Raw genomic sequence first — 15,406 nt, forward strand, 5'->3', positions numbered from 1 at the left:
TATTATGGCTGACCCAGTGTGGGACGTTGCTTTTCTACAAGACGCCGTGAATGAACTTCGAAATCAAGTTCGTGACTTGCAATGGAAACTGGGAGGAGATAAAGCAAGAATGCTCCGCGAGATACGCAGGCTGAGGAGAGCCTTGCTACTTTCGGTTGAAGATTGGTCGGCTGGCAATGATGATGATAATAATAATAATAATAATAATAATTAGATTATTATTTTTCTTTTATTCTATTATATGTATTTTTATTGTTTTTGTTTAATAAATAAATTATGTTTGATCTTTGACGTTTTAATCCATATTTAAATTTCATTCTGTCTATTATCTTATCAACAAACATGTCGATGATTCGACGTAAAAAGGAATAATTTAGAATCCAGTAGCAATAGCAAGATTTATCTATTGGGTTTGTGGTAGGGGTTGATGTGTTGTTCAAAACAGATTACTCATATTGCAATAGATAAGAAGTCTGATACAACAGATAAATAGTCTGTTTCGACAGATGAATAGTTTGTTTCTTTGCTTGGCTCTGACGTTTTAATTCGTACTCCCTCCGTCTCAAATTACCCATCCCAAATTGAGATGTCACATTGATTAAGAAAAATAACTAATAACATGTCTAGTTTACCATAACCCACTGATCAGTTGGTGGGACAGTAGACGTGTTTGAAATAATCATTGTTTGCTATTCAATTAAAATTTCATAAGAAAAGAAAGCTTTTAACATCGGTCGGCGTATAGTCCCCCTATTAAATGATGTTTCCATTTTAGTTTGAAGAAAAAGTGACTAATGCAAAGGGTAAAACATGGATTTTTTTTAATCTTTTCTTGATTAATGAAAAAGACAAGTAAAATGAGGAATCGAATTAGGAAATTTGGGACAGGTAATTGGACGTAAGGAATAATTTTAAATCCAGTAGCAATAGCAAGAGTTGAAATATATTGGTTATCTGTTGGGTTTGTGGCAGGGGTTGATTTGTGTTGTTTCAAATAAATTAATCATTTGTTGCAACAGATATTAGTTTGGTGCAACAGATAAACATTCTGATGCAATAGATAATTAGTCTGGTGCAACAGATAAACATCCTGATACAACAGATAATATGTCTGATGCAACTGATTAACAGTCTGATGCAACAGATAAATCTTCTGACGCAACAGATTACTCATCTGATGCACCAGATAATTGATCTGTTTAAATTGTGGGCACTTATGCTAGATTCATGATCAGGGTTCTATCTATTGTTGGAAAAACAGAAGTGTACCCATATGACAAATACGAATAAAAATCATAATTTTACTTGCCAAAGTCACCTATGACAGATAAACATCCTGATACAATAGATAATACGTCTGATGTAACAAATAATACATATGATACAACAGATAAATCTCCTGATGCAATAGATTACTCATCTGATGCACCAGATGATTGATCTGTTTAAATTGTGGGCACTTATGCTGGATTCATGATCGGGGTTCTATCCATTGTTGGAAAAATAGAAGTGTACCCAGATGACAAATACGAATAAAAATCATAATTTTACTTACCAAAGTCACCTATGAAGTAATGCCAAAGTGAAAAGTGATGTAGTAAACAAAATTTGACCTAAAAAATTGGTCAGATCGCAGCAGTAGCTCTGTACCAACAACAACAACACCAATAACAAATAATCGACAAGAAGAAGATGAAGATGATAATGAAGTAGAAGATGATGATAATGAAGCAGAAGATGATGACTAAAGCAGCAGAAACAGAAACAATGAACAACAAAAATCACTAAGAGCGAAAACAACAATGGATTAGAAGAGAGAGAAAGATGCCTTTTTTTCCTCCGTTTCCCGTTATTTTAGGTATACATTGGGATCAAAGTCTAAATTTAAAAACTTGTGGGTTATTTTCAAACTTGCCCAACTTTCTTAATCCATAATAAAGTAATTGTCATCTCCAACTAATAATTAAGACTTGTGTCACCTACACCTCATTTTAAAACTCTTTTGTCACCTATGGCCCAAACCCCCATGTTACATGATTATTAGTTTTGAGTTTCAATGCTATCCCTTTCTAATTTAAATGCAAATCAATAGTAACCAAATATATTCTTTTCTCATATTTTTGTTTATATTTTATAAGAAAGAAAAACTTATTACAATCATAAAATCTTATTAAAAAACTCTTTCTATATTTCTTAGTTGCAAATTTATGTTCCAAAATTTTGTGATTCTCTCAAGCAATTCTCAAGGTAAGCAAATGTATTATTTTCTCATATTTTTTGTTTATATTTTGTAAGAAAAACTTATCACATTCATAAAATCTTAATAAAAAATTATTTTTATATTGTGATTGAATAATTTAATATGTTTTTATTTATATTTTGTAAGAAAATTAAAATCTATCTTTCGTAGTTGCAGATTCATGCTTCGAAATTTTGTGATTCTCACAAGCAATTCTCAAGGTAGGAAAATGTATTTTTTTTCTCATGTTTTTTATTTATATTTTGTAAGAAAAACTTATTACACTCATAAAATCTTAATAAAAATTTCTTTCTATATTGTGATTGAATAATTTAATGACCTAAATCAAAGGAGCAAAAGGGTTACTTTTCATAATTATAAATCTTCCATGAAGAATTGAGATTATAATGTTCATCTAATATTATTTTTTGTTACAGATTTATGCTCAACACTTTATGTGATTCTCATAAGCAATTTTCAAGGTAAGCAAATATATTTTTTTTCTCTATTTTTTATTTAAATTTTATAAGAAAAATTTATTAAACTCATAAAATCTTAATTGATATTTTGAGATATTTTGTACTATGTAGAATATAAGAGTATAATGTGATGAAATTTAAAAGATTGAGTAAAATAATTAACTGGTCTAAGTTTATCAAATTGATAAAAAAAATTCTCAAAAGTAATTTTGAGATGAGACGTGTACACAAGACATCTTTCATTTTGAAATATACAAGTTTGATCATAAAAGTTGGCTCTCCTCTCTCTCAAGCAATTCTTAAGGCAAGTAAATATACCTTTTGCTTTTTGGTGTTTTATTTTCAAGTTTGTAAAAAAAAAATTAAATTACCCATAAAATTTTAAATACATATTTTCTGCCTCTTTTTAAAATTTTGATCAGATAATTTATTAATCTAACTCAAAGAAAAGGGAGAGAGGATTTTGCTAGAAGATTTTGAAGATTGGATTATTGAACAAGTAATTTACATTTTAATAATATTTTAGAATATTAAAAATATAATAGGGTGAAATTAAGAAAATTGAAGAAAATATTAATTGAACGAAGTTTATGATGAGATCTTGATAATCTTAGATAGAAATATGTTTTAATTTTTAATTAAGAGAAAGAAGAGCCGGGGAGGGTCGACCTAGAATTAAGTGGGGTAGCTTGACACCTGAAAGTGCACTGGAAATAGGGGAAAAGGTGGCGGGTATGGGGGCGTGGAAGTGCAGGGGGGACGTGGATATTTTGTGGGATAGGGAGGTCAGCTGCATCACGGAGACTGCTAGAGAAGTGTTGGGTGTTTTGAAGGGCCGGGAAGGTCAGCATAAGGGGGACTGGTAGTGGAATGAAGAAGTGAAGGAGAAAGTGGAGATTAAGAAGGAGACATATGTTAAGTTGATTGAGAGTAAAGATGAAGAAGAGAAATGGATGAATATGGAGGTTTACAAGGTAGCTAGGAAGGAGGCTAAGTTAGCAGTTACAGTTGTCAAGTTTGCAGTGTTTAAGAGCTTGTATGCTGGGTTAGAGGAGAAAGGAGGAGAAAAAAGGTTGTATAGGCTGGAAAAAGCTAAGGAGCAGAAGGATCATGACCTAGATCAACTGAAGTACATTAAAGTAGAGGATGGTAGTGTTCTAGTGGAGGATGTTCGCATTGAGAAGAGACGGCAGGAGTACTTTCATCGATTTTGAACGAGAAAGGGGACATTGGCTTTGTGTTAGGGGAGCTGGAGCATTTGGAGGAGAGTCGTGACTTCAGCTACTGTAGGCGATTTAAGGTATAGGAGGTCAAAGAGGCTATTCGTAAGATGCGCTGGGGTATGGCGACGGGGCCAGATGAGATTCTGATAGATTTTTGGAAGTATGCGGGTGAGGCAGGTCTAAGGTGGTTGACGGATTTATTTAACGGCATTTTCAAGACGAAAAGAATGTCTGAGTCTTGGAGATGGAGTACGATGATTCCATTTTATAAAAACAAGGGTGAGAATCAGAGTTACAATAACTATAGGGGTATTAAGCTGTTGAGTCACACTATGAAGATTTGGGAGAGAGTGGTTGAGCGGAGATTAAGGAGGGACGTGTCTGTTTTGAAGAATCAGTTTGGATTTATGTCTAGTCCCTCGACGATAGAGGTAATCTATTTGGTGAGGAGATTGGTGGAGAAGTATAGAGAAAGAAAGAGGAGATTGGTGAAGCATATAATAAAGTATCGAGGGAGGTTCTTTGGAGGTGAGAGGGGTCCCGATAGTGTACATCAAAGTTATTAAGTATATGTACAATAGAGGGAAGACTAGGGTGAGGACGGTGAGAGGAGACTCAGACCATTTTTTGGTCGAGATAGGATTGCATCAAGGATCGACTCTTAGTCCATTCCTATTTGTATTGGTGATGAACGCGCTGACGTAGAGTATTCAAGGTGAGGTGCCTTGATGTATGCTATTTGCGTATGATGTACTGCTGGTTAATGAGACACGGAGGGGCGTGAATGACAAATTGGAGGTTTGGAGGCAAATACTTGAGTCGAAGGGGTTCAGGTTAAGTAGGTCCAAGATGGAGTATTTATAATGCAAGTTTAGTGACTTGAGGTAGGAGGACTATGTAGTAGTGAGGTTGGACTCCCAGGATGTTTGTAAGCGAGATAGTTTTAAGTATCTTGGGTCTATCAGGAGTGTTTGTGATAAGAAAGTGCCTCTTAAGCTTACAGGAAAATTCTATAGAGTGGCAGTCCATCCGGCCATGTTGTGTATGGCGCGGAGTGTTGGCCACTCAAGCACTCCCACATCCAAAAATTAAAGGTGGCGGAAATGAGGATGTTGCATTGGATGTATGGGCTTACTAGAGAGGACAGGGTTAGGAATGATATTATCTGAGAGAAGATGGGAGTGGCATAGGTGGAGAAAAAGATGCAGGAAGAAAAGTTGAGATGGTTTGGACATGTGATGAGGAGGGACGCGGATGCCCCAATTTGTAGGCGTGAGAGGCTAGCATTGGATGGCTTCAGAAGGAGTAGATGTAGGCCGAAGAAATATAGGAGGGAGGTGATCAGGCATGATATAGAGCAGTTGCAGCTTACTAAGGACATAACCCTAGATAGGAAGGTGTGAAGGTCGCGGATAAGGATAGAAGGCTAGCGGGAGGGTGTGAGTTGTAGCAAGCCATTAGGATAGATCTTGTGTAGCCGGGTTAGTAATTTTAGGACTGTGTTCATAGGTGTCTATGGCTATGAGTATTTGTTACTTATACGTGGGTGTCCCATTCATAATTTCTCAGTTGCTATTATCTTATTTTGTGTTGCACTTTCCCTCGTATTTTCGTATTGCTCTGATTTACTTTGTATTATTCCTTACGCCTTTTTTTGTTATGTAATCCATCTCCTTGTCTACGATTCTTTATATTGAGTCGGGGGTCTATCGGAAATAGCCTCTCTACTTCTTCGGAGGTAGCGGTATGGACTCCGTACATCTTACCCTCCCCAGACCTCACTTTGTGGGAACACACTGGGTTTGTTGTTGTTATTTTTGTTGTTGTATATATTAAGTTTTGATCATAAATAAGGAACACGAAAAGCTAATAACATATTTGAAATATATGTTTCAATTTTTAATTAATATATATTAAATTTTGATCATAAATATGGGACACGAAAAGATACTAACATAGTTGAATATTTTTTTAATTTTCTTCTCAATTACGGTAGAAAGATGCTACATAAGAAATGATACTAAATCAAAATAATTTTTGATTTTTTGGAGTAATTTTATAGTTATGACTTATATATAATACTTAATAAGAATGTAAATAAAGTACAAAAGCTGAAAAGTTTTTTGTAATATACTAGTTTATGTGTACGCGCTCCGCGCGCGTACCTCAATTTAATGAGTTTAATTTTATTAATAGTTAAATATAAAAAGACATGATTGTTATCACATAATTATTAATGATTTGATTATTGATGTTGATAGTGATAAAAATAAGCGAGAAAATGCTAGCTTACCTATCTAACATACTTTCTATTCAATCTGAGTCTTCCATATCTCCTATCAAAGTTTATGTGTTCGATAAATTGAAATTGCGTGATATCCATTCCATACAATATAATCAATCTAACCACCATTCTATAGAACGTATAATTTATATATAATATTTAACGCTATTAACGAAAAGAAATAAAGAAAGACAAAGACGGTGATGATGATGAATGCAAAAAGATGACTTGAATTAAAATCAAAATAAGAATAAATATCAAAATGGTAGAAGAAGCCGAAGAAAAGTAGAAAAAATGTTCATTAAAGCTTAATCCAAAATATTAAATACAATTGTAAATTTTTTTTATAAGGTAAAATTTTGATTTTTTTTATCCCTTTTTGGGGAGCAGTCCTTCATCAGACTCTACGTGCACACGGGCAAGTGAAGAGTTATCTTATTTTGCATTTCAACAAATGATTAAAAAAAAAACTAAAACTGTTTCAGAACTAAATAAAAACTTCATTAAGAATGAAAGTAGTGCGACTAAAACTACGACCAACACAATGCTTTTAGACTCTCAATAAAAGTTATGACATTATAAAAAATATAACTCATAAATTAATTTTTTTAACCTTTTATCATAGTCTGTGACCTCCCTATACCCTCATATCCGATACATTTTGTATAAAAAAAGAAGCACAAAATTTTGAAAATAAATATATCACGGACATGCAATATTATTAGAAAAAGCTGCGACATTATGAAAAATTTAATTCATAAATTAAAAAGAATTTAACATTTTACCTTAATTTGTGACCTCTATACCACATTTAATGCACCTGCATGTATAAATAAGAATCACGAATCCTACCTCAAAAATAACGAAACTATTGGATATATAACAAACAAAAAACAGATAATAATAATTTGCAATTCTCTATGAGAAAACTATAGAAGTTAAGAAAGAAGTAGCAAAATATGAAGAAGAGAAAGAAGCACTAAGAAAAAACAAGGAGTTTTATTTCTACTGAATAACATGTACACACCGTATATATTCAAAATAATTTTATCTTATATAGGATTTGAATTTGTTATTTGATCCTAAATTATTATATAGTATTTTAATTATACAAGAAATTGGTTTGATCCTAAATTTTACCATAGCACTTTAATAATACAAGAAATTTTGGACAAAATCGATAGTTTGATTTTTGTGTCTTTAATATTGGCACATAGAAATACTATTATATTTGATTCTAAATGCTATTATTAGACAGAATTTTTTAGTTGATTTATTTTAATTTTTTGAAGAGAAAAACGATCATATTTTTCCTTTTTTCTTACTATTTTCGAAAAATAAATGTGAGTTACCATAGAATTTATTTTCCTTGTAGGAACCTTACACTAATATTATTTTTTAATCAAGAAAATAATTAATTAATAGTTTAAAAAATATAAAAAGATAATTTTGTCTATTGCGGATTGTTTTAATGAAGGGTAAAAAGTTCGAATTACTTTTCTAAGAGTCTTCACACTTTTAATAAATTATAGATAATATAATGTAATTTTAGTTAATTTGAATAATTATGAACAAATTATTGATACTTTAATTTTTTTTATTTTAGATTTCATGATATATATGTATTTTGGTAGGAATGGATAAACAAGAGTTATAAATCAAAAAACATATTCCATATTATAGTCTTTTAGAGATATAGTAAAAATTTATTTTTATTTTTCTTAAATTAAAGTTAGCAAGACTTTCTAAAAATGATCAGATTAGTCTTTTAAGTTGTTATGATTTAGATGCTAATGATATTCATGCTTGTAGTTTGGAGTTTGACTTGAAGAACAAGATGGAGAGTATTGAATGATGATCGGCTTGTGGGAGTGGATATCGACAATATCTCAAATGATTGTGCATTGATTTCGTACTTTTTGGGTGTGTTTGGTATGATAAAAAATGTTTTCTGAAAAATGTTTTCTTATTTTCCCTTGTTTGGTTGTAGTTAAATGTTGGGAAAATGTTTTCCATAACAACTCATTTTCCTTCATTTGAGGGAAATTGACGTCCTTCATGGGTCAAGGAAAGTCATTTTCCGGAAAATGATAAATGTGACTTATGCCCCCACTCCCACCCCTCTTCCCCACCCCAACAACACTCATATTCACATTTCTCAAAAAGTTCACATTATTTGAAAATATTTTTCACTGTGCTTTGTTTCAATTTTTCACCGTTTAAAATAAAAAATAGTGAAGCCCGAATTTTTTTCTTTTCCAATGTTCGTTGAATGTATTGATATTTTCATATGCATAGAGGAAGACTTACCTATGTTACTTTTTCTAATTACATATTTCATTTTGTCATCGATGTAGCTTGTTTCACAAGGTTGAATAAGCTTGTCGTTCCGTTGTATTTCTATTGATTATAGTAGCTTGAGATTGTCCTAACAAAATGTTGAAAAATGTCTCCTATATTTGCTAATTAGCAGTTGATTAAATTTAGTGATTGTAATATGTTAGTATTCGATATTGATATTATTTGCTATGCTTAAATTAGTTCTTACAAATTGTTGAGTTGCTAGAGGCACTGATATACTAGTTAACAGTTAGTAGTATTTTCTAAAAAATATTTTTTCACTTACCAATCAAACATTAGAAAATATTTTTTAACTCAACAACCAAACAACATAAAATATTTTTTGAAAAATATTTTTCACTCGCCAACCAAACATGAGAAAATTAGAAAACCAACTTATTTTCCAGAAAAACTTTTTTCAGGAAAATATTTTCCATCATACCAAACACACCCTTTGCTTTTAAATTATGCTACATTATTTATCTTTCTATACGTTCTCGATACTATTTCTTCTAATATTATATTTTATACAAATTTTTATTATATCAAGTTTATATTTTTTGTTGGTTTGAAGTAATAACTTATGACTTTGTTGGAAGTCTTGCTAACTACTTATTAGACATTTTTCTATATTAAACCAACATATATATATATATATATATATATATATATATATGGGTGGATCTATGTTGAATCTTGTGGTGCTTCGGCACCTATTAAAATATAACTATATAAGAAATATATAAAAGTAGATATAAGATTTTAAAAAACAACTAGAAAATCAAAAAGCTAGGTGAACGCTTTGATTTGTAGGTGAAACCTTAAAGTTTCAAACATCAATATATGTGTTCGCACCTCCCGAATACCTACAACCTTAAAATTCTGGATCCGTCATAGTAATAATAGTAATAGTAGTAGTAGTAGTAGTAGTAGTAGTATATGATATATATATATATCACTACCAGAAATTCGCTAATTTTCGACTGAAATTTTCGATGGAAAAAAAGTAGTCGCAATTTTCTAACAACTTCGATTGGAATTTTTTTTTCTTTTTTTGTACAAAATATTATTTCGGTACTATTTGTGACTACAACAGTCGGAATATTTGGCGGTAAATTACGAAAAATGTATATTCCGACTACTGCAGTCGGAAATAAAAATACTTAAATAAATATATTACTAGATATATAATCAGACCCTTACACAAAAATTAAATAATTATTTAAATAAGTTATTAAATATTTATTATCGACTACTGTAGTCAAAAATATAAATAATTAAATAAATAAATTATTAAATATATAATCAGAATTAAATAATTATTTAAATAAAATATTAAATATTTATTTCTGACTAATGTAGTAAAAAAAATAAATAATTAAACAAATATATTATTAAATATATACTTATACCCTTATACAAAAATTAAATAATTATTTAAATAAATTATTAAATATGTATTTCCGACTACAGAAGTTGGAAATATAAATAATTAAATAAATATAATACTAAATATATATCAGACCCTTATTCAAAAATTAAATAATTATTTGAATAAATTATTAAATATGTATTTCCAACTACTGTAGTCGAAAACATATGTAATTAAATAAATATATTATCAAATGTATAATCAGACCCTTATACAAAAATTAAATAATTAATTAAATAAATTATTAAGTATGTATTTTCGACTAATGTAGTCGGAAATATAATAATTAAATAAATACATTACTAAATATATAATCAGACCCTTATACAAAAATTAAATAATTATTTAAATAAATTATTAATTATGTATTTCCAACTATTGTAGTCGGAAGCGTAAATAGTTATAGTATTATTTAACCGATCGATTTAGTCGATAAAAATAAATAATTAAATATATCATATATATAACCGACTACTGTAGTTGAAAAATTTAAATAATTAAATATATTAAATTATTATCCGACCGAAGTAGTCGGAAAGTTATATAAAATATAACCTAAACACACCACAACTACTTTCCCAATTCTCTCTCTCACCTAAGTCGTCTCTCTCTCACTCTAAGCCGTCTCTCTCACTAACAGCGGTCTCTCTCAAAAATTTCATTGAACGACGACGGTGAATGATGGTGGAGTGGTAACGGCGACGGTGAACGACAGTATTGAAGGTCAATTTCACGTGTTTCCTCTATTACTTCTCTACAATGCGCCATTCTTTACCCTCCCAAATCTCTACTCATCACCCACTCCGCTTCTTTTTTTGCCCAAGGCTTCTCTCAGCTCCTCTCTGACAAGTATGTTTTTTCCTCTAACTTGTTCTTTTATATGCACGCTATATGTTCAATGAATGTCCTTTAATAACATATGCTTGAATGGGTATGGAGTATTCATGATGAAGGGGTCATTGATTGATTATTCTTGAATGGAATTTACAATTTGGTATTGGAAGTTGTATAGTCGCAGTCTCGGGGTCAGCGTGGATTTACACGTCTGGTTTTTGACAAATATCCCATAATTTCATACTTTATGCAGTCAACAACATATTTAGTGTAGTTCCACATAGTAAGGTCTGGGGAGGGTAGTTCCTTCCTTATGTAGTATTGGAATAAGATAGGCTTGAACAGGTATGGAGTATTTCATGTAGTTCACCCCTACTAGTTTTGAGATTGAGGGGTCATTGATTGGTTATTCTTGATTATTCTCGAATGGACTTTATGTAGTATTGAAATTAAATGTGCTTGAATAGGAATGAAGTATTTCATGCAGTTCACCTCTACTAGTTTTGTGATTGAGGGGTCATTGATCGATTATTCTTGAATGGGCTTTATGTACTATGTTTTGTGATTGAGGGGTCATTGATTGATTATTCTTAAATGGGATTTATGTACTATGAAGTTTAATTGGCTTGAATAGCGTGGATTCATGTAATTCACCTCAACTAGTTTTGTGATTGAGGGGTCATTGATTGATTATTCTTGAATGGATTTTACAATTTGGTACTAGAATGTATATAGTCACAGACCAAAATGAGCCTATGTATATCTGAACAGAGTTGTTTAGTAGTAGAATTTATAGGCGTGGATTCAAACTTTGATTGTTTATGTTCTTGCAACTATCCTTTTTCCCACCCTCTGGCATGGGTTGCCACTTGCCAGTCTAGTTAATCATGCGACTACACCAATTTTGAGCTAGTCAGAGAGTGTGATCAATATTTACAAGTAGATCGGAAATCATGTATTGAATTATATTCTAAGCCAGACTTGTTTGCTTCATATCTGTCGGGAGCTAACGTGACCCACCCTGTTTCAATGTTTTGGATAAAATTGCTTGGTGATAACTGTACATAGTTGTTGCTTTAATATCTTGTTGCACGCTAAACTGTACCTTCTTTATGATATTTTTATCCAAATATTTCTTGGTGTACATGTTCATTTGCTTTATAAGTAAATGGTAAAATATTGTCTAAGCAGGTGGAAGCTCTTTCTGCATTGGTTAGTTTAGTCTCAAATCAAGTTGGAGCCCGAACAAACCTGTTAATTAAAATATTCTATTATTGCTAGCTGCTTTACTATGTTAGATTGAATCTCTTAGTTTTTTTCTTATGTCCACTACTTAGTAGCATCTAACCTGTTATTGTTTTGTTTCTCTTGTTTTTATTTCTCTTCTCTATTATTATTGTTGTTGTTTTCGTGTAGATGGAAAATGAAGATCATACATGGATGTGTAATAGACTTTATCCTAACCGTGCGGGGTTAAGGGAGGAATATAAAGCTGAGGTAGCTAAATTTATTGCTAAAGCAATGACAATGATTTTCTTACTGAAGGGACAATTAGGTGTCCTTCTTGGTATTGCAAGTGTTGCAAGTTATTGAGTCCAGATGTTGTTACATTACATCTTTATAAGAAGGGTTTTATGGTGAATTATATTGTGTGGACAGCTCATGGAGAGAGTAGTGCTGCTAATAATTTTGCTTTTCAGAATTATGTTGAAAGTCCAATAAGAGAGAATAATGTTGAAAGTTCATGATACAGTGAGATGGTCAGGGATTCTTTTAGAACACACTCAGGGGCTCAAAATGAACCAAATGATGAGGCTAAGCACTTTTATGAACAGTTAAAGGAAGCTAGTCTTCCATTGTATGAAGGATCAGTGTATTCTAAGTTATCTTTTGCCGTTCGGTTACTGAGTATTAAGTCAGATTATTCTATTTCTCAAGAGGGCATGAATTCTATTATTCTACTTATGAATGAACTTAACCCAAATAAACTTGGCTCATCCAAAGATTTCTACACAACAAAGAAGTTGGTTTCTAATTTAGGACTTTCATCAGAGAGGATTCACTGTTGCGAGAAAGGTTGCGTGTTATTCTATAAGATGCAAATTTAGAACATTGCAAATTTTGTAATCAGCCTCGTTATAAGAAAGTCACACATGCCAAAGGGAAGAAGGTTCTTGTGAAGTCGATGCATTACTTACCCCTTATACCACGGTTAAAGAGGTTGTATGCATTAATGAGCTCTGCCCCTCGTATGAGATGGCACTATGAAAATAAAAGGCCAGCTGGTGTTTTATGTCATCCGCCAGATGGAGAAGCATGGAAGCATTTTGATAGTGTGTATCCAGATTTTTCTAGTGAACCAAGAAATATTAGGTTGGGATTATCTACTGATGGATTCACTTTATTTTCTGTCTCAACTACACCATATTCATGTTGGCCAGTGTTTGTGACCCCTTATAATCTCCCGCCTGAATTATGTATGATGAGTCAGTATATATTTCTACTTGCATAATTCTAATTCCTCACAATCCAAAAGTTTTGGTTGATGTATATCTGCAGCCATTGATTGATGAGCTGAACTTATTATGGCATGAAGGTGTGGAAGCATATGATGTATCAATGAAACAAAACTTTAGATTGCATGCTACTTTGATGTGGACTATAAATGACTTTCCTACTTATAGAATGATGTCTGGGTGGTCAACTGCAGGAAAGTTAGCTTGCCCTTGTTATATGGAAGACATAAAAGAATTCACTTTGAAACATCGGGGTAAAAACTCATAGTTTGAATGTCACCGTCGATATTTCCAATGCAACATAAATTTAGGAGAAATACTAGTGATTTTATAAAGAATAAGATTGATTTTGAGGAGCCACCGCCAATTTTGTCGCGAGAAGAAATTTGGGATAGAGTGAGGAATCTGCCTAAGGTAACAGAGTCTCCACCATCCAGGATACCTAGTTATGGTGTTACACATAACTGGACTAAACGAAGCATATTTTAGGAGTTAGATTATTGGAAGGATAATCTTCTGCTTCATAATTTGGATCCCATGCATATTGAGAAAAACTTCTTTGACAACTTGTTTAATACTGTGATGGATGTAAGTAACAAAACAAAAGATAACTTGAAAGCCTGGATGGACTTAAAGGAGAATTGTCGGCACAATGAGTTGTACCTGACATACTTAAACTATAAGATTCAGAAGCCCAAGGCCAGTTACACATTCACTTTGGAGGATAAAAGAATGATTTATGATTGGGTTAACAATTTGAAATGCCAGATGGATATGCGTTAAATTTGTCTAGGTGTGTTGACATGAAGGAAGGAAAGTTGACCTCTATGAAGAGCCATGACTATCACATTTTCATGGAGTCATTGATGCCTATTGCATTCTGTGCATTGCCTGATAGAATTTGGAAGCCCATAATAGAGATAAGCTTATTTTTCAAAGATTTATGTTTTAACACATTAAGGGAGGATAACCTATCTTTGATGGATATCAACATTCGTTTAACCTTAAACAAGTTGGCAAAACTTTTTCCTCCTATTTTTTTATGTTATGGAGCATCTTACAATTTACCTTGTGTGAGAGGCACGACTTGAAGGGCCTATTCAGTGTCGATAGATGTATCCCTTTGAGAGGTATTGACTTTAAACATTAACCTTTATGTGTTTAATTGAACATTATTTCATCTAAAAGATCATACTATGCAGGACTATTGGCAAATGTAAGCGGACCATAAAAAATAGATCCCGAATTGAGGGATCAATATGTGAGGCTTATTTGGCTAAAGAGACCTCTTATTTTGGTTCATATTATTTTGATCATGATGTAACATATCTGAGAAACCGACCTAATAGGCATGATGATGGAGACAATACAAATCCTTCAACACCACTATTTTTAATATTCAATTAACCAGGTAAAGGAAGTCCGAAAGTTGGTCCACTTCGATATTTGAATGAGGCGGAGCTTAAGTCAGCTACAACACATGTATTATTAAATTGTCCTAAGGTCCTGTCTTTTTATAAGTGAGTATATTTATATTAAGGATAATCATTCAAGGTCTATCTAAGCTTTAACTAATGAAAGTCATAACTTTGTCGGATAGCTATTTCGTGGCTTTACACAAGGATGTTGTTTATCCTATATTTTTAGTGTGGTTTAGAGAATATGTAAGTGTAACTTAAATATTTAACATGATTTACACTTTTGTTCAATCTCATGTATATTTAAATTCTAACTTTTTTTGAACTTTTTATAGGTTCATAATCCACTTAATTATGACCATAATGGCCAATTTTTATGTGATATAGCTTGGTGACCTGATGCTAAAGCAGAAAGTTTTCTAAGTATTCTATACAGAAGAGTTCTCTAAGGGTAAGAAAACCAACAATAGTAGGGTGTGGGTGAAAGGTGATGGCGGTGTTGATTATTATGGTTTACTTCACAAGATTTTAGAATTCGATTATCATGTTGGTTGGCCAAAAAAAAAATTGGTTCTCTTTCTGTGTAAGTGGTATGATCCTACGCGTAGGTTAGGTACAAAGGTGCACCTCAGTACAAAATA

This window comes from Capsicum annuum, chromosome 12 (genome assembly GCF_002878395.1).
Source record: "Capsicum annuum cultivar UCD-10X-F1 chromosome 12, UCD10Xv1.1, whole genome shotgun sequence".
Lineage (NCBI taxonomy): Eukaryota > Viridiplantae > Streptophyta > Magnoliopsida > Solanales > Solanaceae > Capsicum > Capsicum annuum.